At 35.4% G+C, this 24,497-nt stretch overlaps 1 protein-coding gene across 1 annotated transcript in view; it reads right to left on the reverse strand.

Moving 5' to 3' along the window:
- The window catches only part of TNNI3K (TNNI3 interacting kinase), a 263,002-nt gene that overhangs the window by 132,070 nt on the left and 106,435 nt on the right, over window positions 1–24,497 (reverse strand). The gene's annotated exons all lie outside the window — the stretch shown is intronic.

Here is a 24,497-nt window from a genome sequence, read left to right on the forward strand (position 1 = left end):
AATAGAGTCAAAACATAGGGGGTTCTTAGAGGAGTGAACTATAGGAGAATGAACATAGAAAGTATTCAAAGTTTGGAGGAATCCATCTAGGACAGTGCTTCCTCAAAGTGTGGTTCCCAAACCAGCAATATCATTCTTATCTGGAAATTTGTTGAAATGTAAATTTTTAACCCTAACTCAGACTTTGCATTATAAACTCTGATAATAGAGTTCAGAAATCATTTTTTAATGAAACTTCTAGAAAGTACTCAGAGAACTTTGAGAACTTTGAGTATGCTGGCATAAGCTGAGGGAATAGATGGGTGGCCTGGATTTTAGCAGAGGGGCAAAATTATGAGGGACAAAATTATAAAACACTGCATATGAAAAGTTAAGTCCTAAGGACTTGAACAGACAGAGAGAGAGAACAGTGGTTATGGGGGAGAAAAATCAAATAATACTGCAATATTGAGCTGATATTTCCTAAGATGGTAGTTCTCAATAGACTAGAGGATAATGGAATATATGGATCTAATGCATCCTTGGGGGGTGATAAAAGAGATAAGGATACAAATTTATATTTAATAAACCTTTTTCAGGTGATTCAGGTATGCATTACTTCTTGCTCATAGGTGAATTATATTGTCATATTATAGTCCTTACCCAAATATCCTGACATAGAGCCAAAACATAAGAGTTTAAACATAAATAGGTAATAGCCAATTATCTCAAATGGAAGAATTCCGGGGGGTGGGGTAGCCAGTTTCTTAATTGACACAAATTCCTAAATAGATAACAGATAACAAAGACAAAAAGATTCAGTTCTTTATTCCATTTATAGTAATGAGAACCATGTGGGCAATATGAAGAAAAAGAAATAGAACTTTAAAACCAAATAGTTAGCCTATTCTTCATTATCCACAGTAATGTGATTAGTGTGGACTTCAGTCAAGTCCTTCACCTACATCCTCTTTAAGTATGTGTAAGAGTTTTTAACAAGTTAAAAAAAAAAAAAAGAAATCCCTGTGCGATTTGTACATAATGATAAAGATTAATATAAGAATTAAGATCCAACAGGTTACTAAGAAATTTCCCCAAATCTAAATATTTGGCGTTTTATAAACAAAGTAATTGATGTAGTTTCACTTCGCATGTGGATGTTCTTTTTCTTCTATGGCAACTGTTGTCTTGTATCTACTGATTAAATGTCTATTGAATCCCACTATATGTTTGGCAATGTCTAATTAAATTAACAATGAGATATCCGAAGTTTGGCAGTAATACAGAAGAGGAGAGAAACAAATAGTACTTCAGAACCAAACAAATTCAGAGCAAAACATAATCCTATTTGCTATATGGAACAATGTTGAAACAATGTTGACAAATTAAAATCAATTGTAAGAGGATGTCCCCTTCATGTAATAACAGATTAAACTTTACTCTGAGAGGAGTGATACAAATATTATAAAATCTATTTGAAGGCACAAAAAATGCTTTAAAAAAGAATTAAGGGGCTAAAATCAGGAGGAAAAAAGAACTCTATAGGTTGGGGGTAGAAGGAAAAGTCAGTTTCTCCATATGGGAATCTTGCCCCATTTCTAAATAATCAAAAGAAGTGCATACATATGATATCTAAAAGACATGTGAAGAATGTCCAGAGCAGCATATTCTTATTACAGAAAAAAACAAATATCCATCAACAGAACAATGTATTCAAATAGTGGAATGCTATAGTGTTTTACATGGATGCATTCATAAAAGCTGAACAAAAGAAGATATAAAAAATTATCTATGAATCTACACATAAAAAAAGACATGAGTAATCCATTGTGTTTATGTGTCAGCTGTGGGAAGAGGGGGGTGATGATTTGAGATTTGAGTTGGATCTGGTTTGCCATGGTTACTTTTTACTTTTTTTTATTCCATATTAAATTGGTGTGTTATTTTCCTGGATATCAAGCTATATTTGTATAGCCATGAAACTGTGAAATGGTAAATATTCCTCGTATGTGAAAAAGCATGATGCAAAAGTATACAATCGCAATTAAAATGGATGCTTAGTTGTACAGCTATATACACAGGACTTGTCAAAATAAACTGCTTGTAATTATGGATAACTTTGTTCTTTGTTTCTCGTGTTTTCAGTTTCTTATTGTACATTCATTAACTTTATTAAAAAATGTTATTTTGAAAACCTGAAAAAAAAAAGAGTCCCTTAGAATAGGACAAAATGAGTTTTCCAAATGGTGCAGATCAGAAATAAGTTTTTTTGGTGGGTTTTGGGGTCAAATTCTGAGCTAATAATCTATTAATGTTCCTTGCTTTGTCAGAGTTCTCTGTACATAAATTTTCCTCAGATACTTCTAAAGGAAGAACCATATAATCACCATCAAGGCAGGCTTTATCATCCCTGGGTTATCTGATGTTATTGAGCTAACATCTCAATACTGCCCCATTCCATCACTTCCAAAAGTCACATAATTACTGAGAAGAGTTCATATGAGAAGTCAGGTCTTTGATCCAGACTATTATTATTTATCTACACTTGGATAACTAAAATGGAAAAAAAAAAACTTAGCTATTAAAAAGCAAACAATAATAAACAGCACAAAAAATATGCAGGGTGAAAACACCCAATTCATTCCAACCTAGGTTTATCATTCAATGTTCAATATATACCAAATCTTAAGTTTTTATTATTTTTCTGAATACCAATTTAGGATGGCAGTAATAAGAATAAATCTGCAATTGTATTCTTGCCTTTTAAAATAGCACTCTACTCTCCAGATGCAAATACCATAGGTGATCCAAAGCCTAGATGTAATGGCAGACAAATATTAAACTGGAGAACTTTAATTTGAAAAATAAAATAAGCAGAGTTTTAAAATAATTACATAGCAATTTTATTGTTTGATTTTATATGGCAAAGACAGATCTTATCATATTTGACATCTTATTTCTTTTGTTATTTCCTTCTGTGTTAAGCTGTTATTATCTCTCTTAACCTCCTAATGGGAGAATTATATTTGAGCAATTGCCTCTCCAGCAACATTTATGAAAGAGTGCAGTACACTGAAAATACTTCCTTTTGTAGCTCATTAAATGCTGCTTTGTAACTTGTTCACATGGAGTATGGATTATTTAGCTTCCCCATAACTGAACAGAATTTACCAAACATTGGCAAGCTATTCATATATTTTCCTTTTTGTTGCAAGATGCAGACAGGTACATGACTTTTCATTGATAGTGTTATTCAAGTTCAATACCCCTTGTAAAATAACAAACGGTTGTTTTAAAACCAGTAAATAAAAAGTTTAAAAAATGTCTTTCTTCCCAATGTGGAGGCAATAAAAAATCTTTTTTTTTAGCTCATCACAAAGAAATGTACAAAGAAACAGAATTGTTAGACCTAGAAAATCAACCAAAGATGGCATTCAGTATGTCATATGTACCTAGGTATATGGATTTGAATGAATTATAGAAAAAAATATATACAAATAAAAACACCATAGAGGCTATGCTCAATCAATCCACTTGCCAGTACAGAATAGCTAATTTAAAACTGCCTTTAGTGAAAGGCGTATCGCCAACTTTGAAAAGTAAGAAAGTGAATCTTGTATTTAAGACTTTAAAACTTTTCAATATTCTTGACATCCTATTTTAGGTGCTACCAAGTTCAGTGCACTTTAAGACTATAAAAATCACATGAAGCTTTTCTGAGGTTTCCTTTTCTTCTTTCCTTATAAGCCAAGAGGTTGAAATGGTTCATTTCTCTGCTCTCAAAGACATCGCTGCAATAATCTAAATTTCGCCCCATTCCACTTTCTCTCACCAAAAAGTATTACTGGGTCCCTGCTCCCTCCTTTTTTCAATTGGCTTCTCTTCATAAATAGTTCTTGAGAAAAGTTGCATTAACAATCAGGTATCTGACCTTTCCTCTTATCTCCATGCTTTAAACAGATTCCTATCTTCCTCTGCTCCACTTGTGCTGGTGTCTGTGGTATTAGCACCCCAAGGGTTCCCTCAATTCTTCAAAGTACCTTTCTCTCTTAACTCAAATAGCAACAATTGTTTTGGTTTCTCTATCAAGTAAGCACCAAACTAACATGGTTACTTTAGTGACTGTTGTTTTATTATTTGATATTTAAAATAAGCTTTATTATTATTTTTAAAATAAAAAATCTTTTTCTTTTTTTTAAGATTTATTTTTTTTAATACAAGAACTAGGGTACAGGTCAGAGGCACGGCAGGGTGAGAGGATTCACCAGAGAGACAGCAGGGTAACACTGATTTACAACAGTGTAGATGATTTAGGGGAATAGTGTCACACCTCCTCAGATGCATGTTGCCACACCACCCCCATCATCAAAGTACCCATATTTCTTTACTCTAGGTCACTGGGTCACCTCCTCTCTTTGCTCCACCCCCATCTCCTCCTGCTCCAGCAGCCTTAATTATGTAGTCATATTTCCAGGGTTTAGTTTGGTTTAGTTTTGTTGGTTCCTTTTTCCCCTTCTATGTTTCACAGATGAGTGAAATCATCTGCTATTTATCTTCCTGACTTATTTAGCTTAGCATGATCCCTCCAGTTCCATCCATGCTGTCATAAATGGTGAGAGTTATCACTTTTAATAGATAAGTAGGATTCCATTGTGTTGATATACTACATCTTCCTAATTCACTGCTTTTCTTTCTTTTCTTTTTTTTTACATTTTCCCCAACATTTTATTATGAAAATTTTCAAATATACAGAAAAATTGAACAAATTTTATAACAAACACCCATGTCTCTATCCCTGGAGTCAACTGATTCTATTATATTTGCTTTATCAATCCATTCCTGTAACAATTCATTAGTATTTCATTTTAAACTTCTAATTTTGCTTTTCTTTTCCAAAATTTGTTTTGGATATTCTACATCTTTTCTGTTTTTGATTATAAGTTTTTATAATCAGGATGTCAGTTTCTACCAAAAAAAAACCCTGGTATTATGAATGAAAAATTATATTCAATTTATAGACCAATTTAGGGAGAATTCACATGCTAATAATATTAAGTCATCCAATTCATAAACATAGCATATGTCTCCATTGATTTAGGTTGTCTTGAAATTTTCTCAGAATGTTTCATGGTTTTCAGTATAGGGTTCTTTTTTTTTTTTGTATGTTTTATTTTTTTTTAAATAATAAATTTTATTTTTATATTCTGCATACAATTGCAACCCCCCCATTCTGACCCCAATCCCTCCCCTCCCTTTCTGATGCACATTTAGATTGCCCCATAACTCACCTATTGTAAGTAGTGCTACAATAAACATAAGAGTGCATATATCCTTTCAAATTAGTTATTTTATATTCCCTGGGTAGATACTTAGGCGTAGAATTGCTGGATGATATGGTATAAGTATTTTTAATATTTTGAGGAATATCCATACCCTTTTCCCTAAGGGCTGGACAAATCTACATTCTCACGAAGACAAAAGATTCTATACAGTGCAAGAAGCCAAGAAGGTATCTTTTTTTTTTTTTTTTCAAAGAAGACATCCTACTGAATGGGAAAACCTTTTTAAACATCATACATGTGATATAGGGCTAATATCCAAGTTCCACAAAGAGCTCATACAACTTTACAAAAAGATAAAAACCTAATTTAAAAATGGGCAGTAAAGCCAAATAGACACTTCTCCGAAGAAGACACGCACAGACAGCCAAGAGACACATGAAAAAATGCTCATCATTACTTATTATCAGGGAAATGCAATCAGAACCACAATGTGATACTCCTAACTATAGTAAAAATGGCCCACGTAAAAACAAATTAAAAAAAAAAAAAACATAGTAAGTGTTGGAGAGGATATAGAGAAAAAAGGAACACTAACTAGTGCACTTTTGGTGGGGTTGTTTTATTTTTTGTTCTGGCTTTAAATACCTATTTTTTCAGTTCCCAGCTAGATACCACTGTGCTTATGAGTCCTTTCACATTCTCTGTACATAAAAGTTTTGGTCTTCAGCTTCTAATTCTTCATATGCGGTCTTCAGTTTCTAATCCATCTTCAATTAATTTATATTGACTGATTTCATTCATAATAGAATTTTTTCTAATACTTTATAGTATTACCTCTCTAATCTATGAGATATGTTACTGATGTTTTATAATCTTTTTGGACCAAATAATGCCAATTTTTCATCATTCAGTCTAACAGAAACCCAATAAATACTGAATAAATTTATCAATCAGACATTTTTACTGTTTTTATTCTGTAGCTATGTAATACTATTCCAAAAGAAGTAGAAATAGCAATTTTGTATTTGCTATTTGACTCACCTTGTTATCTGTTCAACCTGAAGTGTGTGCTTAGACATAACCTAAAAGATAGAAATTGCCTGGAAAATTAATTTCCATGTTCATTTCCAGGTTTGAAATGAACACCAGTAGCTCTTTATCATTTAAAGCAATTTACTTTCTTTTGTATTTCCATCTTGATGGATGCACCAGGTCTTTGTAAGTTTTATACTTTTTTAATTATGTGTTATGCTGATCCAGAGAAATGCTGGTTTTCTTAAGCTTTCAAACCCTTTCTGTGTTTACTCTTTCCCCATAACCTTTACAATTTTATCTGTATCTCCTTCTAATTGACTATCCCTTTCTCTCCTTGCTGAATTTTAGAAATTTTCCCTACCACTGTCCATCCCCTTCACCTGTACCTACACCCTCCAGCACATCGTGTTCCACTAATCGTCTCAATAACAACCTTGCTGATTATTTATTTGCCGGTTCTGTGAAGACTACATACTGTTTCTTCACCACATCCAGGGTGTGTATGGGACAAAGGAAAACAGCTAGAAGAGATCTGTATTTAATCAAAAAAGTCCACAACATTCTAGGGGCATAATATAGTTTATTCTGAAGACACTTAGGTACTGCCCGAACTTTAATTATACTCCCCAACATTTACACAACTAAAATCTCAAATTAAACATCTCATTAATGTAGCTCCTTTGTAATTCATCCATTTGTTTCAAAAATGATAAAGGGGAAAATTATGCATTTCAGGAGGTTCTTGATCACAATAACAACTCACATTTACTTTAAAGTCTCAGAAAATAGAAACTGCAAAGTCTGCAGTGGGTGGAATGTGGGATACAGGAAATCAACCAAGTGAGTAAACATGAAATGGAGGATTATCCTTATTTGTGAAGAATCCATTCCAGCAAAAAATTGAATCAGGGCTTCTGCATCTAAAACAGTGGGGCTACTGACAGAACCAAAGGGAAGTGACCTTTCAGATGAGAAGTAGACTAGACTAAGGGCTACGAAACAGCACGGTCTAGCAGTCTGAGAACTGAACCAGCAGTCGGATTAGGGGTAAATCTTGGTTCTGTTACTTGCCGGGTTGAAGTCAATTATTATGATTCAGCAGACTCATTTTGAGTCCCCACCTCTGTCATGCCCTGAGCCAAATGCAAGAACTTTGCTCATATAATCAGATGTTTTTCTCCTGCAACATCCGTTTTTTCTCTTACTAGGTTATTCCTTCAGTGTGCACGCTCTCTAGTAACTTCTGTCTTTAAAATTCCTCTCTGACCCCAGAGCTTCCACACTCCCAATATAATCCAATTTCTCAATATCCCACTTCAAAACTTTTTGTATTCCACACTGCCTTGTCTTCCATTACCACCTCCAAGTCACTGTAATCAGATTTTAGAGTACTTACACCATGAAAAAGTAAAAAGACACTGAATCTGGAGTCATCCTGCCTAGACTCAAATCCTAGCATTATCATTTAGTAACCCTGAGGTAGATTATTTGATGATGCCATGCCTCAATTCCCTTAACGGTAAAGTGAAATAAAAATTGCATCTAATGTATAGAGTTGTCATTATGATTAAACATAGACTATGTGAAAAACTTATGTGGAAACTGCCACATTGTGAGCATACTACAAATTCTGACATTTAGAGTTATGGTCACACAACTCAATGACAAACGTCTAGTCATGGTGTCCAGTGACTCCCATCCTGACAAAACCCATGGTCATTCTTTTGTTCTCATCTTACTGAAACTCATTTCCATCAAACAGAAGACTTTACTAATTAATACATACACTTCTCTTGGTCTCTTATAACACCTACATCCTCTTAGGTCCTCTTTTTTTTTTCTTTTTTCTCTCTTTACATGATTTCATCAAATCCATAACTTTAAAAAGCCATCTATTTATTTGCTAAGACTCAAATATATATTTCAAGTATTTATATCTTCCTTCATCTGCATTTCCAACTGCTTTCTTAAGGCTTTTTCTTAAATAGGCACCTCAACTTTAAAATAGTCATAGAAGACCCCTTGGTTTATTTTTCCCAAAAGCTATTTCACAGTTAATATTTCAAAAGAATGACATCTGTGTCTACTAAGATTTTCCTCTTCCCTCATCTCCCCTATATACCCTTCAGTAATCTAGTACACTCTACCTGCAAAAATCCCAATTTATTGACTTTTTTCCATCCCTACTGTTAACATTCTATATCAATTCACTTTTATTTCTCACCTGAAACACCAACACAGACTCTTAATTGTTTCTCTGCTTCCACTCTTGCCCCATATTAATCCATTCTCCACAATATATTCAGAATAGTCTGCATTAAGGCATTAATCTACAAAAATTTACTCTTCACATCTATATATAAAATGAGTTTAATATATACTGTATAATGTATATAATGCATATATAAACTATAAATAGATGTATATACATGTACATGTGTAGATATAATATATGCATAATTATTAAGTTATTATTATTATTAAGTTATGCTTCCTAACTTGTTTTTCTAGAAATATATTCCACCTATACTTTTACCAGGCTGACTCTTTTGATTTACTCTAATCTCAGTTCAATTTACAACCTTCTCACAGAGGTTTTCCATGACCAACAATCAAAATTAATTCCTCTAGCTTCAATACTTTTCTATTGCAATACATAAATAGTGAAAATTGAAAATTATCTCACTTATTTAGTTTGCTGTCTCTCTCCTCCCACCCATCTATCCACATTTACCCATCACTGATCTGTATGCTTCATGAGAATAGAAGCCTTTGCTGTTTTTGTTTAATCCTGCATCCTCAGCACTGATCACAGTGCCTGGTACATACTAAGTATATGTTCACAGAATAAAGGAATGTCAATGTACAATGTTATCACTGTTAATAGATGCACTTCAGTAAAACACAAAGACTATATCACTTCTATTGAGTCATCTGAACCAGGAACATTTTTGACTTAAACATGGACAGTACCTACCATTATTTCTTTTAAAATTAGACAATATAAACTGATTTTCAGCCACAAAATCAAAGCAGCATATTTCAAAATGCATTCCAGGGAACATTGTTTCCCCTGGAATGCTAATAGGTAAGTTATAAGTTGTCAAAGCAGTTGGTGAAATGTTTTGTTGAAATTGAACAATTACTTCAGAACTCCTAAGTTATTTTCTACATTTCTAAAAATGGAAATATTTAACTTTCCCCAACTTCTTTTTGTCAGAATGCCTTTATCCATTGCAAAATTTCACTTCACTAGTATTCTGAAGAACATCCTTCAGCAAAATACTGAATTAAAGAATCCAGTGATTGTAAGGCTCATAACGATGCCCTCAACATTTTTCTTAAATTTGTTCTTTTTGGTTTGAAATAATAATGGACATGCTTTATTTTTATTCTATTAATGCTTTCCACTGTCTGCAGTATTACTTCTGACCTTTCAAAGGTTTCCACTATCATCGTCCTCTCTATATATTCTACACTTTTTGAGGAACCTGACATTTCTGACAGCTGCTTTCTAAAATCTTTTCCTTTTCCATTTGTTTTCCTTGTTATTATTCTTCTTTCCTTTTCTAATATCTTTTCTATCCTGAGCAGTTGCTAGCCCCATTGCTATTTGTATTTGGCTCTTTACAAGGAGTAAAGTTAACTAATCTCATAACCATAGCTACAACTTTTTTGAAAGGTACTAGTCCTTTACAACTTCCAAAGATACCAAAACACTACTAATCATTCAATAGTTTTTGAGTATTTATTATTTACAGGGCTCTCTGCTTGGTGTAATGATATTAAGATGAGCAAAACACTCATGGTTCCTTGCCCAAGCCTATAGACTATAGCATGTTATGATCATCAATGGAGAATTATTTTGAGTGGGAGACTGATAATACAGAGAAATAATTAATAAGTATTCTTCTTTAGATATATTCTTTGCATCCCTTATTCATAACAAAGATATGAGAGTTGGGAATTTGATAAACATGCATGCAAATATATTACAGCTGGAACCATTTTAGTGAAGGGACCAAGAACTAACATTTATAGAATACCTACTATGGGCCATACATCACTATGAGGTAGTTGCCTTCCTATTTTAGAAATGAAGAAAATGATTTTATATATAGCTCATCAATCATTATAGCATTAGGAAGTAGCAGAGCCGGGGTTAAGACTTGGTGTTCTTGACTTGAAAGTAGACAGTTTTTTTGCCACTCCTGGGATACATTTTATCTTTGATAAAACCACTTCTTTTAAAGCTGCCAACTAAATTTGTATTCCTTATATTGTTAGACAAAACCCATAGTAATTTCTTTTCATGAAAATGATATCATAAGCTAGGTGGGCAATCCAAGCCCAGTTTTTGGGAGAACTTAGCTGCACAGTCTCAGATCATCTTTTTGGAACAAATCTAAGTTCTTAGTGTTGACCTCCAGAGCAGAAACTTCTCATATATAAAGTTGTAAACTAGTACATTCTTACTGGTTATACAAATATTTGAATAATCTATGGTTTTAACAGCACTTCATTAATCAAATAAATAAAATAAAAATTTCTATAAAATTAACTAATTTGTTGTTTGTGTCTTTTCATCTACAGTGTGTTCTCTGTTCTCACTAATACAGGGTTTATCTGCCAAAAAAAAAAAAAAAAACCTTCTCCTTAAAATATTCTGAAAAATATGAAGCAAAACAGAGAAAACACAAAACAAGGTATTTATAAGGTCTCAACTAATTGTTGAGATGTTTAAACAAAGATTATGAGGCTATACAACATAGTTTCCTTCATTATTTATTTGTTTTTATAGCCAAATGTATTCAATGTATTTGCTAAATTAGAAGAATACATATAGTGATACATATATTGATGATAAACAAATGGTTTTCTGAAGTGACTAAATCTGACTTCCCCTGAAATTGAGTAGAGCTGCTTAGTATCCAGGTAAGTTAGAAAAATAAGAAAAACACTGTTCAAATGGGAATAATCTTAGTTATGCCTTTCTGAGTGATTTACAGTCACTGAAAAAAAATTCAAATTTTCTAAATAGCTTCCTTGTGTTTATTGTTGAACTTGAACATTTACATTCCTCATTTTCTTCTGCCAACTAATTTTGAATTGTCTACTCCAATTTTCTGATTTTGGGTTAAACTGACCTTCGATCAGAGAACAAATGCAAAGACTGTTCACAAACCAATTATTTGACATGTACTTTTCATTTGTTGAGAATTAGATAGAAGAGCTCTACAACTCTCATTTTGAAGAGGAGGTTTGATTTTACATTTCTTGTACAAGAGTTATATAGTTCATGTAATCTCCCTTCCATGTTCTTGATTCTAAATTAACTAATTAATTGGATCTTCTCTAAATCGCAGCACTGATTTTCATTAGATACCCATAGATGTATTTTCTTGTAAATTATGTTTTGAAAATAGAGCCATTCTAACGCCATCCCCATATTTTAGTTTTATGCTGCATACCTAGCAACATATTGCTTTAATTACTCAGTGATATTAATGTAGTATTTTTGTTTTCAGATGCTATATCCACCAATTTTTAATGATACATAGTCATTTTATGTCTTTTTTGCCACTCATTATATGCACTAAACTTCAGTGTGATATAGATATGTATTTTGTGATGGTTTCTGAGTAAACCTTTTTTCTTCTAATTTAGTTTGTGGATTCTACTCCTTTAGTGAAAATGGTTTTGATGCCTTCAGCGAGGTTATGTGGCAAATGATTTTTTTTTCTTTTTTTAGGTATTAAAAAGGATAAGTCCCCTTTGCTCATGATTAGAATGGGTTTGGGTTAGGTTAGAATTGGCTATAAAAATAAATACTGAGGTACTGCCTGGTGGCGCAGCAGTTGAGCTCTGGGTTGCTAAGCTGCCCGCAGCCTCCAAGGCGCCGGTTCGACCCCCATATGCTCCCCGGCCACCGGAGGAGGGTCCCACATGACGCGCAGACCTCTCCTGCCGCCCGCTGCTCCCCTCAGCAGTGTACTTTGGTCCTTCTGCCTGCTCTGCTCCCCGCTCTGGCTCTGGTGAATTATCTCACCCTCCCGCACTTCTGACTGTATCCACAGTGCTTGTATAAATAAATAAATAAATAAATCTTTTAAAAAAATAAAATAAATAAATACTGAAGGAAGCTAGGTTGTGTAGCTTCATGATTATTGTTCAAATGTCTCAACTTATATTTCTTTGCATCTCTTTTTAAGGATTTCGTTTTTTTTTTTTAATTTTGTTAGATTATTTATTTATATCCACATTAGAAGAACTTAAATATTTGAGGGCTACCATCCAAAGAGGTTTAATGGATACACATGCTTCTGTGAAACCACTGCCTCAATCAAGATACGAACCATTTCTGTCACCCCAGCAGGATCCCTTGCTCCCCTTCCAGTCTATTCCTCCCTTTTTTCCAGATGTAGGAGATCACTGATCGGCTTTTGACATGAGAAATTAGTGTATTTTGTAAAATTGCATATAAATTATATCTTATAGTATGTACTTTTTTCTGTGTCTTCCTTCACATAGTGTATGTTAAATTTAAACAAAGAATGCTGACCGCACTCGAATCCACAGTTGGAATAATTATGCTCAATTAGAAGTGAAAAGTAAGAAGTGGGAAGGGTGTCTTAGACATTTATGTTAAAGAAACTGAAAGAAAATATTATTTTTAATATAAATAGAGGGTACAATATATTCATGTTTTTGAAACCACAAGGAGTAATCAAAAAAAGGAACACAAATCATTGCCAGAGAGTAACTTCTGGGTCATTTGAAAATTAAAACTTTTCCATTAAGACATCTAATAATCACTATATTTAAGAAGTTGAGCATTAACATAAAACAAAGTCGTGAAATGATTAATTTAGACATAAAAATATAACAAGTTCAGGAAATGTCGCCACTGGTTTTTCAGGTTCACATGAATCTGATTTTAGTCCTCACATACTCTTTTTTCAGAGGATATTTAAATAATTTGACTGTGACAAGCCAAACCATTTTGAGACCTCATTGAAAGTCAAATGAAAACATTAATCAAATGCAAAAATATTCTAGTCAGGCACAGAAATGCTGCAGGTTAGAAAATAAAAATGTTGCCCATGAGAAGGAAATCAATCAATTCAGAAAAAGCAGTATTAGTTTAAACCCACATGGTCAGTAGTTACTAGAAATCACTAAAATTTCAGTAGATTGTATTTTTCTTAAGTGTCATCAGATAGTCCATGTCTACATTGCAAAACCAGTTTGTATGGCTAGCTTTTGACCTGAGTAAATTAGAAAATCAGATTAGTCAAACAAGTGATTATATTTCCTTTTCTTACTGTCCTCACTGTTTTGTTTTGATTTTTTTTTGTTGTTGTTTTGGACAGATTTTAATGAGTTGCATGTGAATAATTATCTATAGCACCAAATAACCAGGTAAGTCTTAATTGAACAAGAGAATGACTTTCATATTATTAAATGCCACCAAGGGTTTCAAAATTAATTGAAAACTACTTTCCCATTTCTGCTGATTTCTATAAATGACACCTCCTTTGTAAGGCAAACGGACAAATAATGTTTTGCCATTCAGTCAGAACTGCTCGTGGTTTCTTGGACTAAATGACTATATATCCCTGTATTTGGACTATATGACTACATAATATCAGTAATAATTTTGGTCTGTCATTTACTAGCTGTATAACCTTAATATATCATTTAGTCCCTGTAAGTCTTTCTGTCAGTATTGGTTCAAAAATCTATCACATAGAGTTGTGAGAATTTAATAAACTAATGTCTGTGAAACATGGAGCCCAAATGCCTGGAACAAAGAAACATTAATATATCATATCATTGTATTTCTTGGAATATTATTAACTCATTCATGCATTTGACAAATATTAATTGAATCTTTATTAGGAAACAGTCATTGCACTAAACATTTGATGACAGAATGGTGCAAAATCCATAGCCCCTGTCCTGATTAAGCTTAGTGTGTAGTATGGAATACATTCAAATACATGAACAATTTTATTAGTGTTTATTCTAAGATAAGCAAAAACATAGATATAAGAGGGATTCTAAGAGGAATGGTTAGGCATTAACCAAGAAAAAAGCAATTATTAGAGTAGGGGAAATAAAAGGCACTGAGCAGAAGAAGGGAAGGAGAGAGGGCAGGGATGGAAATTTCCACCAGAATGATCAGCATGTGTTAGGACCTGTATACAATTTATCTTTTCAGATAGAGACTACAGATGTGGTTCAACTGAGAAAGTAAACAACAGAACCTCTACTTTCACTCCAGACCTGTTTTCTTTCTGCTACCTATGGTTTTGGGGAAAAAACTTGTTAAATCACAGTTCTTTAGCTTTATATTTAGGACAAAAAAGGAAGAAACTTTGTTCAACCCAGAAGAGGTTGATAAAAGATCAATGCTAAAATGCCTGCCAATAAGGCCAACCACATCTCAAAAAAAAGAGACAGCTTTCTCATTCTTTGTATGAAATGGGAAAAAAAGAAATTAAAGAAATAGAAAGACATAGAAGAAGCATATAATCGATCCTTTCGATCCAAAGCCCAGCAATTCAGGAACCCAGCCAGCAGCTAAATCTTTCAGGGACCATAGACAGGAAAAAGCCTATTAAAATTGTGCTCTGTTCCTAAAGAAAGGGGTCGCTCAAGATCCTCAGAATAGATTAAGTGAAAGCCAACTGCTATTTGAGAATTTAGAAGGGTATTTCCCTTCAAAAAGAAAAGAAGCCAGACATCATTAATGCCCTAACACTATTTCATCTCTAGCACCAGGCATGCTTTTCACTAACTTCTGCAGATTGCTAAAGTTATTAAATGAGGGTTTAGTGACTGAGCATATAGTTTTTCACCTACAAGGTTTAAAATATAATTGCTACAATGACCAACCCTCCTGGATTAAAGAGTTCTAATCATTCTATTAAGCTTGCAAGCTCTTTTCTCCATGCCAGTTAAGGTAATAATGATTCAGAAAAGGAGTATGCAGTTTCCCATGCCATTCAGTAACCACAACTTCAGTTGAAGGAAGATGATCTGGACTACTAAACCAGCGAATAAAGATATAGCAAGTGGCTATAAAATGAATCTTATTCTAAGACTTTCTGGCAACTCAATACCATGCAATTAATATAAAGGATATACAGGTTTCTCTTCTGAAATGTTTCTCTAAAGGACCCCACGTACCATTGTCTTGCTATCCCTGTTAATAGCAAGGATATCCATGTGGACAGTCAGATAGAGACACCATCATCTCCATTTGCAAATGGGGACCAAGAAGCAGAAAGAAGTCAAGTGGCAACAGTGACACAATAAGGATAGGACTAGAAATGAGAAAAATGATTACCTTTTGGGAATCAAGATGTAATGGGATGAATTCTTCCTTTTCACTGCTTACTGAAAGGACACAGGGCAACCTTCTCAATGCTAATTTTAAAATGCCCCTCCCTGTTCTTTATAGTGAGGACAGGAGCTGGGTGAGCCAATGGAGCAAAGGAAAGGCCAGTTGCCTAACTGTATAGGTGTTCCATATATCCTCTGCAAAATTAGTGCTTCTTTTCCTTGACTTTTTTGTCAAGCATGACTCCTAGGCTGTGTCTCAGAGGACACGTCCTCTTCTCTTTCATATTTGTTCAACAAATACTTTGTGAATGACTGAATGGTTATTATTTAGATTTTGTTTCACTACCCCCAACACACACATATTTTAGAAGGACAGGTTTATTAGGAAAAGGAGAAAGAAAAAGTCACCTCCATGGTGACAAGTGGGCAGGAGAGCTGCCTTTGAAGGAGTCCTAGAAAGAAGAAACACCAAGAAAGACCTTGCAAAATCAAGTAACCTTGTCAATCCAAAGAGATGTCATTACCCAAATTCTGTTCCAGATTTGCATTTATCTAATGGTAATATCAGACTAAATTCTTGCCGCAAGATTGAACATGAAGGCATAGAGAAGTCTCAATGAAGGCAGTAATACAAAGTTAAAATTCCCTGACCCTTCCCAATATATAGTGAGATCCACAGTCAAACAACTTAGTTATCCCCTAGATCATTAGGAGAAGAAGAAATTATCCACCTGAGATATCACAAGGAAACTTTATAGTATTTATAATCAAAAAGAGAGACAAGCCTTTTGAAATAATCCAGTAAAGAACTTGGGTATCAAAGAATATAAAGTAGTGAAATAAAAGTCCAGAAAAATGATAATAATAGCTAATACATATTCTCATTTAAACCTACTTATTACTGCCATCCTACAGATAAAAAAAAAACATTGAAATGTTAAATTGCTCAAGGACATAGGTAAGATGTGACAGAGCTGATATCTGAATTTTCATGTCTTACTCCAGGGTCTGTGTTTTCAATTGATTCATCCTGTGGCCTTCTGGTAGTGCAGTAGCTCATACCATCACCGATTCCCAGAGCTGCCCATGTTGAAATCTCAAGAGAAGACTAACATTATTAAAAAGTTTTTTTTCCACCCAAGTCTGATAACAAGGATTTTGAAGAAGAAAATATTAAACATTGCAAGAAAGTTTACAATGATCTGTGTATCTCTTTTTCTAGGCCAAATTCAAAGTATCACTACTGGAAATTCAATCAAAGGGAAAGGAAATATTCACCTATGAAAGCTGTTCCTCATTTATTAGTTAGAAATTTTGGCGCTGGGTCCCTAGTCAGGTTGCACTCAATTAAACTACAGGATCTTAAGAACACAACAACATAAATGAATCTCCCCAAGCTGGGGTTGAAAATAATGAACTGAGAAACACACGATTACCACAAGGCGGCATTAATATCATTACTGAAAGGTTAGCTGCTCAGGAAATCGACAAGGTGCCAAGAGGAAAACTCAGGGTGCCTCCCAAGAAATGAGAGCAGAGAAGAAACAAGGCCAAACAGAGAAAAGCCTTTGTTGACATTTTCAAAAGCTGACTTTATACAGGCCATATCCCCGAAGAATAGAAAATGGCAAAGTAAGGGACGTTTTACACTAGAAAATTGCAGGCCAGGAAAGTTCACCACCAGTCACGGGAAAGCATTAAAAAGGCTTTAGAGGTTTAAGAAGTCATCGCATCTACTCCTCCAAGCTCAGAGCGAGAGAAGGTAACATGCTACAGGGAAAGCACTCCCGTCTCCCCGGCTTTATGAATTCTCAGGGTGTGGCTGTGCTGCATTAAGGAAAAGGTAATGGAGCAAAGTGCTTCACCGCAAAAAGCACTGGAAGAAGAAATCCTGAAGCTAACTTCCAGTGTGGAGTAGTTGAATTGCTGTGGGAAATAAACATGAATTTTGGTATTAGGATTCTCGTTTTTAATCAAAACCCAAATTTCTGTGCTCTGCTAAGCACACAGGTACAGAATTGCACATACATCTTATCAAATTTTTGAAATGGTAGATAGCAATTTAGGACCTATCTCTAAGATATGAAATTTAGGGTCTTGTCTGACTAGGATCAAAACTGGAGCCCAGAAGCCCAAGCCCAAGGGCTACCAGGTGTGGATCATAGAATGGACTGATCAGGTGAGAGCTATGAACTGATTAGTGCTAAATGGTCCAATCAGCCATGGGACTGAAGAGGGTCCAATCAGACTTGTGGGGGAGGGACCTGAAGGATGCTATAAGGCAGGGCAGGCACCAGCCTGGGAGATTGTGTTTCTACCTCCAAAGACAGAAGAAAGATGAAAGAACAAGCCTCTAGCAGCTGACTGCCAAAGAAAAACGAGAAGCCGAATTGCTTTGCAGAGATGCCAAAGAGCTTTGCAGAGGCTGGGGGCTACCACACTCTGGTTCTGCGTTTGATACTGCTTAAAAAGTTGCACCAAGGGACCTGGTATCTCAAAGAGCTGTGTGGGCAAACACTCAAAAAGAGCCGGATCTACCCAGCACTGTTGACTGGTGACCGACACTGTTTGAGAGCTGTTAACACAGTGTATCTGTTCGGCACCATCTCTTGGTGCTGATGCTTCCTTTGCTGTCAGGTCCAGTGTCCTGTGTTGTCCAGCCCGGCCTGCAGACTGTTGCTGGGCTGCTGTGGCATCATCTCATCGGCCCCACCTGTGAGCACCTCCCGCTGTGGTGAGTTGGATCCTGGCCCACTGCTTGCTGGTGTGCCACACGCTCTAGGCCCTCATTGGTAGCACAGCACCATCTTGAATGAAAGCCCTTTTGTTTGGGACTTCTGGACACAGAGGACACTATCTGGGGTGAGATAAGTGGCCATCTGTGGCCTTAGAAACTTTTTGTTTCCTCTGTTTGTTAAATGAACCCCACTGTTGCTGTGTCCTGAACCTGAGTGGCCTTGCAATTGTGAGCATGAGTGAAAATCACTAACAGTGACCTGTTCTCTATGGGGCACTGTGCTTGGATGGCTATAATCAAGATAGAGCCCCCATTATAGCTCTGTTTCAGGATGACTGGCAAAGAAACTGATGAAGCTGCAGCAAGAGATGGCAGATTTGACTAGGTTTATCTGAACAGCATGACAGTGTGGGCAAAAGGAAAAAGGTTTCCTTCCTCTGACTTAAATATACCTGTTTTAATTTAAAGGACGTATGTGTCTAAGGGAATTTACTTAATGGGGTGTTAAGTAAGGGTACTATTTTTGGAATTAGTGGATCAGCCAAAATTAAATGAGACGTTCTAACAGAGGCAGTTGAGAGAGGAAGAACATTTTAACTGGCCCTGCGAGGAAACTAGCTATTTCCTTTGCAATACAAAGAGGACAACTCAGGACTAAAGGACATTCTAGTGGTGAAATAGGAGATGGTGAGGGGCCTGCTAGTACAGTTCAGGTTGAGGAAGCTGAACCAAAATGAAATGTGATGAGAATGTTTGGGTGATAGCTGGTTCTCTGAACTAGTTGTCATATAATTTCCTCCTAATTTTTTTTTAAAGATTTATTTATTTTATACAAGAACCAGGGTACAGGCCAGATGTGCAGGAGGGTAAGAGGATTCACCAGAGACAGAGCAGGGAGCAGAACAGGCAGACTGACAAAATACACTGCTGACAGGAGCAGTGGTTGTGATAGGAGAGGTCTGCCGCGCCATGTGGGACCCTCACCGGCAGGCGGATAGCTTCACAGCATGGCGCTCAACCACATGCGCCACCAGGGGAGTTCCTAATTTCCTCCTTTTTTGATGCCAGATAAAATGGGAATATTTGGGAATGAAATCACAATGCAGCCCAAGTGTATTGAGAAACACTACCCTGGTTAAGAGGGGTAATTGGCTTCTGTCTGGAAGGTAATTATCAGCTCTACTTATTGGAATCTCTGGAGTAATCCCCAAAAATATGGTACTTTGGCCTCCTCCCTGGACATTTTGATTTAATAGCATCAGGATTTTCTTTAAGTTCTTCCATAAGACTCCAGTGTGCAGTTAAAGTTGAGACCCAGTACATCAGAATAATTATCTTCTCCTTGCTTGATTATAAGAATTAGTTTGTAATTTTCTTTAAAAGTATAGATTATCGGGGGACCTCCGTGGTGGCACAGGGGGTTAAGAGAAAATCTATGTCCGCAGCCACTTCAGCACGAGTTCGATCCCTGGCCAGCCAGGGAGCAACACACAAATCGCAGCAGACCTCTCCTACCTCGCCCACTGCTCCCCCTCAGCAGTATATTTCAGTCAGTCTGCCTGTTCTGTTCCCCACTCTGTCTCTGGTGAATCCTGTCACCCCCCACATCTCTGGCCTACACCCCAGTTCTTGTATGCATAAATACAATAAATCTTTTTTTTTTAAATAAAAGTATAGATTATCAGACCCAATTTAAGATATTCTCAATTTGTGCCTTCAAGAGAGAAGTCTTTGAATTTGTTTTTTTTTGTTTTGTTGTTTGTCTGTTTGTTTGTTTTTAATAATGAAGGCTCCCAGATCATTCTTATGACTGGGAAAATTTGGGAAACAGTTCATTAGTTTCTAAGTTCTGCTAGAAAAAAATTGCTATGGTCTATCATTCTCAGATGTATCCTCAGGCTCAGCTCACATCAATTACTCAAATATTAAATCAGATATATTCATAGATGAAATAAAAGGAAACATTTCTTTACAAAATTTTAAATGCTACACTGACATTAGAAATTACAAAAAGTTTGGAAAGATTTTGGTTTCATTGGGTTCTCTTTCAAAACTTAGTATGTATGTTGTAATGTTATTAATCTGAATTTAGTTTTCAAAATTTTCTGTCCTAAATTCAATTATTTTCCTTTATAGTCACTTGCATATGCTGGAACTCAAAACCAAACAGTTTTGAGTCCTTTTTATTCCTAGACCCCCAAATAAGTTTTTTTTAAAGATTTATTTATCCATACAAGAACTGGGGTACAGGCCAGATTTGCAGGAGGGTGAGAGGATTCACCAGAGACAGAGCAGGGAACAGAACAGGCAGATTGACAAAATACACTGCTGAGGGGAGCATTGGGCGCAACAGGAGAGGTCTACTGTGCCAAGTGGGACCCTTCTCGGCCATCTGGGATCGAACCAGCACTGCAGAGACTGGGAACAGCTTCCCAGCACAGCACTCAACCACCTGCACCACCAGGGGAGGCCCTATTTTTTTTAATAAAAAGAAATATCTGTATGTATGAGAATATTGTAGAATATTTTTTCATTTTTCCATCTGTAACATGTAAGGAAACAAATGCAAAATTAATAATAATAATAATTGACATTTGTATAATTCTTCAGTTTACAAAATGCTTCTATACACATATTTCATGGGAGTGTTGAGGCTACTCTATGATCAAGTCATCACTCTTTCATGACTTATAATGTTACACTATGTACTTATACAGAGAAAAGACCATTCATCTCATCCATATGTTTATGGTGATGTTTTGGCTTCCATGTTGAGCAATTTGGAAAATGTACTTTTCTAAGATAATACTGATAGCTGCTAGTATTAAGCAAAAAGCTTTAAAGCCTTTAGCTATAGACCATGCTTTGCAAGCGCAAATGTCAGAAAATGTATAAAATGAATCAGGCGTAAGTTGGTAGGTGGTGGGATCTATGGGAAATTGGAAAATGCATTACAGCTTGAAGTTTACACATTTTAAAAAGTTACACATACAGAAAACATATCTGTATGCCTCATGCAACCTCTGATCTACACTGGCAGAGCATGAGATATGAAAGAAAAAATAAAGCAGGAACACATAAGCATCCAGAGATTATATAGGGAATGGTTTGGGTCAGGAATTGGCTATTAAGGACAGGCACAAAGAGCAAGGTTGATAATGCTTACCCAATATCAACAGCCTTCTATCTCTCTGTTCTGATTTGGTTTTGTTACTGCTGTTGTTGAGAAAACATAATATAGTGCTAAGAACACTATAAGACAATCTTTGACTTAATATCTTTAATCAGGTTCCTTATCAGTAAAAAAGAGATAAACAATATCCGTATAGAGTTGTTGTGAGATTAAAAGAGAACATACAAGACAAGGAGTTAGCAGAGCTCCTTTTACATTTTTTAAATGTTAAAGAAATAAGAATTATCATTTCTCATCATCATGACTACGAAGAAACACTTCCTCACTCATTCCTTGAACTTCTCTGCATTATATAGTGAAGACTGAAATTACTTTCAGAATTCTATTTTAAGAAACTTGCCGGGGAAAGGGTATGCTTTCCTTTTATTCAAATAAAGCCAAAGATGGAAGTTTTCTTTTTCTGTGGGTTGATCAGTAAGCTCAGATACCCTGTTTCCTTTAAAACTATAAGAGGTATAGGGGAAACTAGTCAATCTCTACCTACAAGTATCCATACTTACACTAAGTTGTTGCTTCCTGAAATGACATTCATAGAAAATCCCCAAGAATTTTGTTCCCTTAAAAATTCATTGATTGGGCATCCCTGTGTGAGACACTATGCTTATTTCTGGGTGTCTAAGATGAAGAGAGCAGGATCTTTGCCCTTGAGGACTTGACATGCCCAGATTAGTGGTGGAGAGAGGAATTAAACTGGTCGTTTTAATACAAATGTAAACATGTGTCTAAGTTCCTCACTCTCTGATGTGCCTCTTTCCCTGTAATTCTTTCAGTGGGCTTTTCTAAGTGCTGCAGAAATGCAAGGATTTGTATGCTGTGAAAAGGCTGAAGAAAGATGCCTGCTTATTTTTCAAAGTCTGGTTTTAGCCCTACATCCCCCAGGAAGATTTCTATTCTACTTTGATCTTTGATTTACTTGAAATCCTTTGTAAATTGCTGCTTAATCATTTGGTTCTTAATCACTTTTCTACCTTAAACAGCAACTAAATTGCTTCCCGCACATATGTCCTATGTACCCAACCAGATTGTAGTAAGCTCTCTGAGGGAAGGAAATTGTATTCTTTTGGGAAATATGCAATATTAGCATTTTGTTGACAGATCAAATATTTTATTATTGCTAGATGAAAGATGAGTAGAAAATAGTCCACAAATTTGGAAATGCAACAATTTGGGACTCTTAACTGAAGGCACCTATGAAACACCAGTTCATAACTTTAAAATCTTTTTGGTATAATTTAAGCACTTAAGTTTGATTAGAGGCAGAAAAGTGGTAAATATAAACTTCTTATATCTGTTATACACTAAAGATTCTATTTGTACTTTTAGTTTTGGTTCTGCTGTATAGCCAGTTGGTAATAACTTCTACTTACATGTCAATAGAACACACATTCAATTGCCCCACAAATGATAACTGGAGAAAGCATTCAATGATCATTCATTTGTTTTACTACCACAAGCAAAGATGGTTGGGATGGCAAAATAATAAAACTCACAAATCACCAGTTTATATTATGCTAACTTCTCACCTAAATCTGTTTCCTATATATTGTTCCAGAAACTCAAAAAAGTTTATTAACATAAATGTTTTTTTAAAAAAAACTAATAGCTAATAGTGAAGAAATGACATAAAACTGATAAATAATTATAAATGTTTACACATAATCTATAAGATTCAACTACTCATGTTTTTTTATCTTTTCTTTCTCATCTGTCTCTTACCTTCACTGCCAGTGATAAAATACACTTTTTTATTTCTTCTCACCTAGATTACTGAAACAACTCCTTCACCAGTTTCTTTACTTCCCCTTTGAGATGATCTTTCATATAGATGCTGTATACTCTTTCCATGTCATGGTTTAAACCCTATGATTCTTTTTTTTTTTTTTTTTATAGAGGCATGCTTTTTATTTATGTATTTATTTGTTTGTTTGTTTGTTGCGTTTATACATGCACTGGGTACAGTCAGAAGCGCAGGAGGGTGAGAGAATTCACCAGAGCCAGAGCGGGGAGCAGAGCAGGCAGAAGGACCGAGGTACACTGCTGAGGGGAGCAGCGGGCGGCAGGAGAGGTCTGCGCGCCATGTGGGACCCTCCGCCGGTGACCGGGGAGCAGCCGGGGATCGAACCGGCGCTGCAGAGGCTGCAGGCAGCTTCGCAACCCAGCGCTCAACCGCTGCGCCACTGGGGAGGCCCTAAACCCTATGATTCTTAGTTTAAACAACCTCAGTGCCTTCTTGCTAGTAGAACAAAATTTAAACTATCTCACTCTGGCATTCATTAACTTCTGGGCTTTGTTTTACTGTATCTTCTGTACTTTTCCAATTGTCTGCTTCAGATACCATATCCTTTTATATATACTCCATCCACTGAAGTAAAACTATTCACTATTCCTATATATATATATCATTAACTTTCTAATCTCTATTTTCTTGATGTCTTCCCTATGTCAAATACACTTCCAAATTCTACTCATTGTTTCAGGTCATGTTTAAATGTCACCTCTTCCATGAGGTTGCCTCTGAATACCTCAGCAGTAGTAGATATTATTCATCTGGAACTTTATGGTAATTTTTCACTATCTCTTTTTTAGAGCTTATTATTCTGTACTACAAATGTACTTAGGTAAGTGTTTTTTTCCTCTACTAGAATATGGCAGCTCTTTGAGAATGTAGTCTGTGGCAGTTTCACTTTGTAAGGTCTATTGTGCCAAGTGTAAAGAGTAAACATTGTAGATACTCAGAGTTGAACAAATGAGTGAATAGAGAAATTAATATTTAGTCATTTGAGAACATGGAATTTACAGAAAGGGCTCTGTGTGGGATCAATATGAACTTTACTAAAAGTCATGACATGAAATGCACTGATTTTTACTAACCTGACTTGCATCTTAAGTGAGATGAGTGATTCCCCAACTATTCTTCCTT

The sequence above is a fragment of the Talpa occidentalis genome, unplaced genomic scaffold (genome assembly GCF_014898055.3).
Source record: "Talpa occidentalis isolate TD23 unplaced genomic scaffold, MPIMG_talOcc4v2.1 talOcc4.9, whole genome shotgun sequence".
Classification (NCBI taxonomy): Eukaryota; Metazoa; Chordata; class Mammalia; order Eulipotyphla; family Talpidae; genus Talpa; species Talpa occidentalis.